The sequence below is a fragment of the Danio aesculapii genome, chromosome 16, assembly GCF_903798145.1.
Source record: "Danio aesculapii chromosome 16, fDanAes4.1, whole genome shotgun sequence".
Lineage (NCBI taxonomy): Eukaryota > Metazoa > Chordata > Actinopteri > Cypriniformes > Danionidae > Danio > Danio aesculapii.
In genome coordinates this window covers 11807055-11817275 of record NC_079450.1, presented here as the reverse complement: position 1 = coordinate 11817275, position 10221 = coordinate 11807055, and the positions used below count along the sequence as shown (strand labels likewise).

At 33.2% G+C, this 10221-nt stretch overlaps 1 long non-coding RNA gene across 1 annotated transcript in view; it reads right to left on the bottom strand.

Annotated features, from left to right (window-relative positions):
- Positions 1–2770: 2770 nt before the first annotated feature.
- LOC130243197 (uncharacterized) overlaps positions 2771–10221 on the bottom strand; it is a 17577-nt gene continuing 10126 nt past the window's right edge. The window contains exon 3 of the long non-coding RNA XR_008839125.1: positions 2771–3037. This is a non-coding gene — a long non-coding RNA (uncharacterized LOC130243197). The remainder of the gene's footprint in view (positions 3038–10221) is intronic.

The window sequence follows — 10221 nt, the reverse complement described above, 5'->3', positions numbered from 1 at the left end:
CTTGCTTTGTGAAGAAATAAACACACAAACTTCATCTTCACAGTGGTTTTGACGGTCAGTTCCAGCATTTTATCGCATTTAATAAGGAAAAAAAATCATCTTATGAAGTGGAAACACCATAAGGTAACATTAGGCACACAGGCCTCCACGAAAGCCTGTCAAAATAAAAGTCTGATTTGTAACTTTTAAAACCAATAACGTTTAATTTAATGCCTTCTTTGGGACATATTCCATTATTGTTTATTGTTGCCTGTCTGTCTGTCTGTTTATCTATCTATCTATCTATCTATCTATCTATCTATCTATCTATCTATCTATCTATCTATCTATCTATCTATCTATCTATCTATCTATCCATCCATCCATCCATCCATCCATCTATCTATCTATCCTTTTATAAACTTTTTAAACTAAATAAACTATTACCAACAGGCTTTCTCAAGTCAGCCTCAAAGTTTGTCTCGATGAACTTTATTAATCTAGTTTCCATTATAACCCTTACAAAACCATTAGAACATCTGTGATGGTTTCTAGTGTCTCTCTTCTTTTACTTTTCCCCAACAGGAATAACGCTTTGTCACAGAATTTGCCAATTTTAATTTAAAAATGAACAGCGGTTCTATCTTTCTATCATGCACACGCACAAGCTTCAACGACAGCATGTCAAATTAAAAGTCCGATTACTGACAGAAAAACAGTAGAATATACTCCACAAAATAATTAAATTGGGCAACACAGTGGCGCAGTAGGTAGTGCTGTCACCTCACAGCAAGAAGGTTGCTGGTTCGAGCCTTGGCTGGGTCAGTTGGCGTTTCTGTGTGGAGTTTGCATGTTCTCCCTGCGTTCGCGTGGGTTTCCTCTGGGTGATCCGGTTTCCCCCACAGTCCAAAGACGTGCAGTACAGGTGAATTGGGTAGGCTAAATTGTCCGTAGTATATATGTGTGTGTGAATGAGTGTGTATGTGTTTCCCAGTGATGGGTTGCAGCTGGAAGGGCATCCGCTGCATAAAATAAATGCTGGATAAGTTGGCGGTTCATTCCGCTGTGGCGACCCCAGATTAATAAAGGGACTAAGCCAATAAGAAATTGAATGAATGAAGAAAAATAATTAAATTAAAATAATAATACTAATAACTTTATTACTGAGGACAACTTACAAAAACATTGTTCGAAATAAATACTAATTTCCTAATCCTTTTTCAATATCAATATATTTTTGTGAGTTGCTAACTGTAAAGTGATTTGTTTGTTTTTATTCATATGCAAATATTATTTTATCATGAACCAAATCTGCTCAGTTTATTGTATTACCCTTCAGATGATCAGTTCACATTGGAGAGGACTATTAAGCAACTTTTTTTCACTCCAACATACTTGAAGCGTAGTACAAAACATTTCTGTAAATACTGTAAATATTTAGTAACATTTTTTGCTTAAGGGAAACACAAGTATATAATATCCAAATGTAGTCTACACTGAAGTGTAGTTTGATATGTCATCTAGTCTAAAATAGCATTAATGGAAGCTTGACAAAATAACTGCAGTGTTCAACAAACCCCAAATGAGACTAAATAATTTACAATATTGCTATGATGAAAGTCTTCATCCTAAGACAAGCATGTCTTCCTAAAGGATGCAATGATTACAGTCACGTATCGTAGTAGTGTAATCAGCAGTAGAGATGCTTTGTAAACAAACAAAAGGGTATTTTGGTCTTTGCCAGAACAATTCACGTCAGTAGTTTGACTCACCTGCTCTAATAAATTAGAGCTCAGCATGTTTGCGTGCAGAAAACAATAGCTGTTGTTTTAGACCCACAGGATGTGCCTTCGCGTATCGTGACTCAATTTCTGTGCATTTACACTAATTCATTTACTGAATTAATCAGTGCAAAACATCAAAGCATTAGCTGAAAGATTCATGTTAACTAGTGTCGGCCAATAATAATGGGTCAGAATAGAACTTTTGCTGACAATATTTACAAAAATAAAAAGAAGTATTTATTTTTTAAGCGATGTATTTAAAATAATATATATATATATATATATATATGGTTGCACTATATACTGTTTTGCATCATACTGTACCTTTTGCACTATATGCTGTTTTGTACTGTTTTTTACTATATGTCGTTTTTTTTTACGAAAATAAAAAATTTTATTTACATTTTATTTACTTCTATTTTTTGATTACATTATATTTGTAATTGCATTTATTGTAAACTCTTTTTTTAAAATCTACTTTTGCATTAATATTAAATGTAAGGCACCTAGGGTCAGAGTAACGCAATTTTGATTCTCCGTATGTTCTTTACATGTGGTTGAATTGACAATAAAGCTGACTTTGACTTAAAATAATTTATAGTTTTATTTAAAAGACTATTACTTTATTGGAAACAATCTTACGTGACTTCTGTTAAACAAGGCAGTTTGTGCAGTTTTTCCAAAGTTTAGCAAAATTTTCAATAGCCCCTCAACAAAAATATGAAATATTTATGTTTTAGGGATAAATGTAAATAACATAACATCATTACAATTAAATATTAAGTTTACATGAACATTAAATAGTTTTAAAAATGCTTTATAAAAAGTTTAAGTCTGATTTTGTGGTTTTATAAAAAATAGTATATATATATATATATATATATATATATATATATATATATATATATATATATATATATATATATATATATATATATATATATATATATATATATATATATATTAATTATACAATAGGCGGAACGGCGGCTTAGTGATTAGCACTGTCATCTCACAGCAAGAAGGTTGCTGGTTGGAGTCTGGGCCAGTTAGCATTTCTGCGTAAAGTTTGCATGTTCTCCCTGTGTTGGCGTGGGTTTCCTCTGGGTGCTCTGGTTTCCCCCACAGTCCAAACACATGTGCTATAGGTGAATTGGATGAACTACACTGCCCGTAGTGTATGAGTGTTTCCCAGTACTTGGTTGCGCCTGGAAGGGCATATGCTGAGTAAAACATATGCTGGATAAGTTGGTGGGTCATTCTGCTGTGGCGACCTGAAATAGAGACTAAGAATGAATGAATGAAAATGAATGAATGAATTATTAAAAATAATGATTATATAATATGATAGACAGATAGATAGACAGATAGATAGATAGATAGATAGATAGATAGATAGATAGATAGATAGATAGATAGATAGATAGATAGATAGATAGATAGATAGATAGATAGATAGATAGATAGATAGATAGATAGATATTATATATGTTAATGCTGTCAAACAATTAATCGTGGTTAATCGCATTCAAAATAAAATTTATTTACAAAATATAAGTGCATACTGTATATATTGTGTATATAAATTTATGCATGACTATAAGGTATTAAATATATAATACTAATTATATAGAAATGTTGATATATAAGTATATGTCTTTTGCACAGTGTGTGTATTTCTACCTAAATATTCAGAATACTATGTATACGCACCGGCCACTTTATTAGGTACACTTGTCCAACTGCTGGTTAACGCAAATTTCTAATCAGCCAATCACATGGCAGCAACTCAATGCATTTAGACATGTAGACATGGTCAAGAAGATCTGCTGCAGTTCAAACCGAGCATCAGAATGAGGAAGAAAGGGGATTTAAGTGACTTTAAACGTGGCATGGTTGTTGGTGCCAGAAATTGCTGATATAGTGGGATTTTTATAGTGTACCTAATAAAGTGGTCGGTGAGTGTTTATATTATGTAAATAAAATACTTTGTCTTGTATGCGATTAATCTTGAATAATCGTTTGACAGCACTAACATATAATACATACGTATATAAATAAAGAGTTCAGATGCAAAAACCTCTAAATGCCATCTGAAATTCTCCTAAAATGAGCATTTTCCTCAGCCTCCTGTTTATGTTCAGGTATTTAATTTAAATGGCAATAAAAATAACTTATTTGTCACTTGTCATTTGTAAAATTTCTGAGCCTACACACAAACGTCAGAGAAAATGCTAATTTTAGAAGAAAATATCTAACAACATTTAGAGGTTTTTTGTGTGTAAACTCTTCATATATTGTTTTTTGATATTATCTCCAATGTATCCAGCGTATTGATACTTTTGATAAAACCTTACTGGTAAAATTATTGTTACTTTTTTAATATTTTAATCAAACTATTTAGGTTTGTTTACAGGACAATACTACTTCAGGCGTTCTTCTTGAGAAATTTCACAATCGTGTAATGTGTTATTAGTAATTTTTTATTGGAATTTAATTTACTACCAACTTATTTATCAATTGATTATTGTTTTCTGAGTAATGCTCACCAAACGACATAGCCTTTATTAGTTTTCATGTTGTATCTTAGCAACATAGAGGTCAACAATTATTCCAGGTAACACATGCAGCGTACTGATAAAATACCTTTCCATGAACTGATATATATGTAGTGATAGCGTACAAGGCCAACAAGACTGATAAACGACAAGTTTATCTCTATGAAAACTGTTTCAAGGTCAGAACAACTATCATATCAGCCAAACGCTCACTAAAGGTTGATCTGTGCATATAAAATCTCCACTTCAGTGCTGTGACCATGTCTGTTTCTCTGTGTATACACATCTTCAATTACTCCAATTACGCCGTGACCTATATAGGAAGTTTTATAATGCTCTGCTGTGAAGCACGTCTGCGTTTTGGCAGTGATTAAGCACAATCTCAATGGGTTTATCTGGTGGTAATGGTTTATTTAAATGGGGAGAAAAAAAAATAAAAACAACATCAATCACGGCACAGTGCATTCGAGCACGCTGAAGTCATGATGCAAGAGCTTATCTTCAAAGTCAAAGGTAGAGAAAATTGAATTACTTTCAAGACCTTATCTTTCTAAATAAAAAGCTTCATCCCCTCGAGTGTGAGCATCCTGGAAATCATGCGCTGGGGGATCCAAAATAAAGCATAATTTGACACAAATTACTTTTTTATGGTTAAGGATTGTAAAAACAATCAATAAACTGTAAGTACTTCTATTTTTATCAATTACGTTAGGCTTATATGATAAACTTTATTTTGAATGTGAATAAATGTTTATTGAATGATTTTACCAATGATTGAGTTATTATTTATTACTCTAATAGGCTAGTATATCAACACACTTAGACTTTTTATTGTATTTTTCCGGTACTTACTGGCAACACCGCTGATCATCCACAGATCTGGGTGTTATAATTGACAGCAACTTAGCTTTTGAAAAAATCATATCTCCCATGTCACAAAAACTGCCTTCTTTCATCTGAGAAATTTCGCTAAGTTACTAAGTATGCTATCCATCTCAGATGCAGAAAAGTTAGATCATGCTTTTATGACTTCTAGGCTGGATTACTGTAATGCTCTGTTTGCTGGCTGCCCAGCGTCCTCTATTAATAAACTTCAGCTAGTGCAAAATGCAGCTGCCAGAGTTCCTACCAGGTCTAGAAAATATGATCATATCACCCCAATTTTATCCTCCTTACACTGGCTGCCTGCTAAGTTCCATATTGACTATAAAATATTGCTTCTTACCTATATAGCTTTAAATAATCTAGCTCCTGTTTATCTAACCAACCTTATTTCTCTTTACAATCCAACCCGCTCTTTAAGATCTCAAAACTCAGGGCTTCTGATAGTACTCAGAATAGAAAGTCTGCAGCACTGCACAAGAAGTTTGGCCAGAGGAGAAATGGTTTGAATTGAGCCTGGTCTCTCTCATGGTTTTTTCCTTCAACTTTCGTCGATTGGTGAAGTTTGTTACTCACCACTGTCGCCACTGGCTTGCTTGGTTTGGGACTTGTGGAGATGCAATCAATGGATTTGCTCTTTGTGTTTAGACTATATTGTAAAAGCACTATAGAAATAAAGATGAATTCAATTGAATTATATTCAGTACCGCTTAAAGTGTGTGGTATTATAGCTTTAGTTGTACCATCTCTGCTGCTGTGATATCATTGTAAATGTGACATAAACAAACAATCAACACAAACCAACTCTTAAGCAGTGGCTGCTGCTGATTGTTTAATTATAGTGGGTTTGGTGTCTCATGTGGTGTCTCAAATGATGCTAACAGTGACAAATCTCACAATCGGTGATCAGCACTGCGTATACAGGACACAAATACACTTCACTGAACATGTCTATTATTAAAGGTATATATATATATACACACACACAAGTCAGAATTATTAGAACAGATTTCTATCCATCCATCCATCCATCCATCCATCCATCCATCCATCCATCCATCCATCCATCCATCTATCTATCTATCTATCTATCTATCTATCTATCTATCTATCTATCTATCTATCTATCTATCTATCTACAAAATACATTTGTGCATACTGTATATATTGTGTATAGTGTATATAAATATATACATGACTATTTTGTATTAAATATATAATTCTAATTATGTCTAAGTATATATAAACATAAATATATATGTAAATTATGTAAACACTTTGGGAAGCAACTCACTTTTTAATGAGAAATCATGAAATCATTCAAAATAGCAGATACATTTAGAGATGAAGCAAATGACTGTTTAAATAGGAATCATTAACTCACACATCACACTGGCTGATATTCATAAAAATGACACTCTTGCTTCTGTGACACTACTTAACATCATATCTTACACAATAGAGATTTCATAGTCTATTCTAATATGCTTCATCATGCATTCAATGCTGTTGGACTTTTCAGATGTATTTTAGTTTGTTTTTTGCACAGTGACTGGCATCCTGACTGGCATCCTAAAACAACTAAATATATATTTAAACACTAATACTAATAAATATATTAGAAATATTATAACAGGTGATACTGTTATATATAATAATTTAAAATGGACCAATGTATTCATAAATATAAACTGGAAAAAAAGCTTGGAGTTCTAATAAAATATGCTGTATAAATAACAAAATAATTGTATATATCCAGCTAAAGAGGTTTAAGATAAATTTAATTTGGATATTGATTATTCCTGTGATTTTTGTTGCATGGAAAAGGAATCTATTGTCCATATGTTTTGTGATTGTATATACACAAGTATTTTCTGGGTGGATGTGGAAAACTGTTTTAGAAGGAAAACAAATATTGTATTCAACTTACAAAATTTTGATATTTACATTTAGTATGTCAATACATGCAACAAATTTACCTTCCTAGTACAACTTTTTATTATTTTGGGAAAGTTTCATATACATAAAAAATGGACTGGATTAAAGCCAAATGTTGTTGATTTCCTTCAAGGGACTAAGGACTACTGCACAAGGTTGGAGAACATTGTTAAGACTTGTAATATTCACAAGGAATATAAGATTTTAATAATTACTAAATGTTTTTTTTTATGTACACTCTGGCATATATTTTTGTATATATATATATATATATATATATATATATATATATATATATATATATATATATATATATATATATATATATATATATATATACCTAAATATCACACTCCTCTATGTGGGTACACTTCATATAAACTACTTTAATTTCCTCTTGGAAATCTACTTGGGCATTCTTTGCAACATCTTAAAGGGATAGTTCATCAAAAACTGAATATATTGTTGTCATTTGCTCAAGTCACACACCTAATTGAGTTTTTTTTTTCCTGTTGAACACAATTTTTTTTTATTTAACTAACTATGTAACTATTCACTTTTATAGAATTAGTTTTTCAAACCATGGAAGTCAATGGTTACCGGTTTCTATCATTCTTCAAAATATCTTCTTTTGTATTCAACAAGACAAAAGAAACTCAAACAGGTTTGGAACCACTTGACGGTCAAGTAAACAATGAGTTAATTTAAATTCCTGTGTGAACTATCCCTTTAAGGGACAATATTTTTCCAAATACTCAAAGGCATCCTGTAATCTGGTTTTCCCACCAACTGCGCGATCAGTGCCGCTAATTTTTAATTTATGGGTAAACAATCCCTTTTCAAAGACAATATTTTTCCAAATACTCAACAAAGGTATCCTGTAATCTGGCTTTGCCACCAACTGTGCAATCAGTGCCTCTAATTTTTAATTTCTGGTTGAACTATCCCTTTAAGAGACAATATTTTTCCAAATACTGAACAAAGGCATCCTGTAATCTGGCTTTGCCACCAACTGCGCGATCAGTGCCACTCCTGTTCTCTCTGAGAGACCTCCACACCTCCGACCTTATCAGCAATAAGGGCCGAGCGGCGCGCACTGATTCCCAGCACCTCCACGCTTGATAGCAGGTCAATCAGAGGCGATGCACGGCCCCATGCAAGAGTCCTCTGAGCCTCTGGGACTGCAGTCCACCCATTTAGGAGCTCGTATCAGCTTGATAATCAGCCCCAGTCATTTTCTTTCATTATGAGGGAGCATGTGCTTTCAAAGCTGGCCAGGGGAGATGAAAAGAAGCCTGCTGTGAGTTCTTATTTAGTGCATTTGTTTTAAAGGGACAGTGCACCCAAAAAGTCTACCAGAAAATTCTAGCAACTATTGGCCTTTCACTAGTTCCAAACATGTTTGAGTTTCTTTATTCTGCTGAACACAATGATAGTTTGATAAAAGCTGGAAACCTTTAGCCTAATTTATAAAGGTTAGAAACCACTTGAGGGAGAGTAAATCCGTTAAAATTTTTGGGTGAATTAACTCTTTAAGTCTTTATAATGTTCGAATGATCGGATGATCTGTCTCAAAAAGTCAAAATCTCCAGAGAGACGGAACTTCCCTTTTAAGACCCCCCAAAACAATGAGCCTACACCCTCTAGTTTTGGGATGCCACACGACGCCAGCTCCCAAAAGTGTAGACCAGCATCTGTTCTCGTCTTTGTCCTTCCCTCAGTCTAGTAAACAAACAATAGTTGCACAGACAATGGGGTGTTAGTCTGGAGCCAGTGGCGTAGTGCTGACATGTAGTAAAAACACTCTGGTGAGAAGCACACACATGGACATACATGCACGCACGCACGCACGCACACACGCAGATTATTGTCTGGACGAGTCGACTGCGCTGGGTGTGAACTGATGCTTAAGGAAGAGCTGGCGGACGGCAGACTGATGTCTGACACACGGCCTAAATTTACACAAATCAACATGCTGATTACATGCGGATTGTGGGCAGATGGCATGACAGGAATGCTATTGATTTTATTTCATTAATGCACACTTGCTAATCATCGCTAATTTGAAACCAAAATATTGAAGTGTATTTATTCTATAGATACTCAAACTATATAAAGCAGACCTTGTTTCTGTAAAGTTTTTATGCATTATGTGTTTTGAAACCGATTAAAATTACATGTTTGTCGATTGGAAACTGTGGATCAGAACTTTTTATTTGTATTTTTCGGACTCATCAACATTTTCACATAATGAACACAAATTCCTACAAAAACCTAATCTAAACTTAAATTAAACTAAACTAAGACTGAGTTTAAGCTTTAAAAAAAACTTAAACTAAATTTAACTTAAACGAAAAGTTTAAACTAAACTAAACTAAAATGTAACTTAATCTAAACTACATTGATAAAAATGATTCTGAGTGTTTTTAAATACTATGTTGTTTACTTAGTAAAATCAACAAAAAAATGTTAGGTTTCGTAGCTTTACATGAAATAATGCAGTTTTGAATTCATCAGGGTTTGTTCAAAACACAAGACATTGTGCATTTTTTATTTACTCAGTTTTAATGAGTAATCTCAGACAAACATTTTTTGTACTCATAGACAGCATAACATAACCTTGCTTAATTTACAAAACTATTCCCCTTCGTCTTTGGCTGGGAAACCCCATTTGAAAGAAGAACATGCGGACGAAATAAGGTAAGAATCAAGTTAATAAAGTTAGTCATAGGTTCATTAACATTTGTTTTACAACAGTTTTGACATTGTACAGAAACAAAGACAGCTGTAAACTGTAAAGAACTGTGCGTTATATGGATTTATTAACATAGACGGTAAGCTGGTATGTGGCAGTTAGTTGCTGCATGTGCTAATGCAAATGGCGGATTTGTTTTTACTCTAAGTTGACACTTTTGCAAATCTGACTATAAATAATGCATGTAGTATAAAATAATGTTAGATTGTATTTTTAGAGCAGGATTAGTTAGATTCTTTCAGTTTAACCTCTTTACACAATATTTGACCAGACTGTTTATGTTATCTGTTGCAGTGACATTAACTTCTTAATTTATGTCAGGAGT